At 33.3% G+C, this 1,729-nt stretch overlaps 1 long non-coding RNA gene across 1 annotated transcript; it reads right to left on the bottom strand.

The window, feature by feature from the left end:
* Positions 1 to 599: 599 nt before the first annotated feature.
* On the bottom strand, positions 600 to 1,085 carry LOC131598890 (uncharacterized). Its single transcript, XR_009282413.1, has 3 exons — positions 1,022 to 1,085; positions 842 to 940; positions 600 to 686 (listed from the first exon to the last, which is right to left on the bottom strand). It is a non-coding gene; the product is annotated as an uncharacterized LOC131598890 (long non-coding RNA).
* Between the last annotated feature and the right edge of the window lie 644 nt (positions 1,086 to 1,729).

The following is a 1,729-nucleotide window of genomic DNA, read 5'->3' as shown; positions in this document are numbered from 1 at the left end:
AGCCCCCCTATTAGAGCGCTTTTCTGAAAAAAGCGCTCTGGTAGCCCCCCTATCAGAGCGCTTTTTCTGAAAAAAGCGCTCTGGTAGCCCCCCCTATAAGAGCGCTTTTCCAAAAGCGCTTTCGTAGGTTGCGTTTCTTTTATTTTTTATGCTTTTTTTTAATCTTAGGCAGCGCTTTTAGTAATAAAGCGCTTTAGTAGGTGGCCCTTTAAGAGCGTTTTTGAAAAGCAATGTCGTTGCTAAATGAGGTATTTTAAAGTGCAACCTGTAATTTAAGCCTCCCAGTTCGACCTGTAATATTTTCGACCTGTCATATATTTTCAACCTGTAATATTTTCGACCTGTAATATATTTTCAACCTGTAACATTTTCGACCTGTAATATATTTTCGACGATATATTTTCAACCATAGGTAGGACAATATATATATACTAATATAATACCATTATAATATCAAAAATTATATATATACATCATTATAGTTCCTGTGAAACAAACTAAATCATGTAAAGTATGATATATATACAGAAAGTTTCACATGTAACTAACTCATGTCAAACAAACTAAATCAGTAACATCAACAATATTATACTTCAAATATTGGCAACAGTATGAACAAAGTTAGTAACCACCCTAGAGTACTATAATATTATACTTCAAAAGTTTGATCGTTTCCCGGCCTGGTCCTGCAAAGTATGAACAGAACAACACGGTCAATTAAAGGCTCAACAACAACAAAAACAAACATGAAACAAACTATCAGTTTCAAATCAGTCCACCAAAGTACTACATAACAAAATAATGTAGTCATAAAACTGTTCACACAATAATGTATTCATACCTATATGAATAGTTGCTGAATATAAAATTGACACAATTCCTCTTTGATTTCTTCCAACTTAAGTCTCGTGTAAGAAGCAGCATAGAAGTCATCAAAGTACTACATAACAAAAACATAATATGAATGATTTAGTTTAATGTAATAAATTACAAGAAATTATCTTAAGTTATAAATCCATACCGTGATTGGAATCTCTAATTGATTCGTTTGAATGATTTCTTTCATAAACCTCAAAACATAGTATCCCCAATCTGAACTGTTTCGCTGTATCGGACACTACATAGAAAAACAAATAAGATTTTATAGTTGTCTTGTTTTATCAAGTAGCATAAATATTATAAGCAAAATTGTGAAAATTAATGTACCTGCACTTTGATCCAAGTAATTTTGTTTGATTTAGTCCGGGATACCTGTGCGTCTCGTTGACTTCGGAACACTTGTATTGATCTAACAAAAATATAAAAGCATATATTTAGATCAATCTCACAAATAATTAAATATATAAATATACACGAATATTTAAAACGATCCCACTTACGTATCAATCATTATCTTCATAGCCGGATAATTGGTCCACTCACCATCTACCGAATTCAGAAAATATACCACTTCTCTTATAGGGTTGATAGCAAGCAACAACCAGTGTGCTCTATAAATTAAAACAATAGGTTATATGAAAATTTTGCTACGCAAAAGAAACAAAGATTAGATGAACCAAGAATGAGAAACTAACCCTACTGGTCGGGTATTATACGCCCAAAGAATCAGACTTTCTGTATTGCCGGTGGACAGGAATCTATCGACTAAGCGCTGTCTAACTGATTCCGGTTCTGTAGCAATTGTCATTCCGCTGCAATGGGCGGAAGACACGAAACAGAATCTGTTTGA

This window comes from Vicia villosa, linkage group LG4 (genome assembly GCF_029867415.1).
Source record: "Vicia villosa cultivar HV-30 ecotype Madison, WI linkage group LG4, Vvil1.0, whole genome shotgun sequence".
Lineage (NCBI taxonomy): Eukaryota > Viridiplantae > Streptophyta > Magnoliopsida > Fabales > Fabaceae > Vicia > Vicia villosa.
The sequence above is the reverse complement of the archived record's forward strand: the minus strand, read 5'-3'. Positions and strand labels throughout refer to the sequence as shown.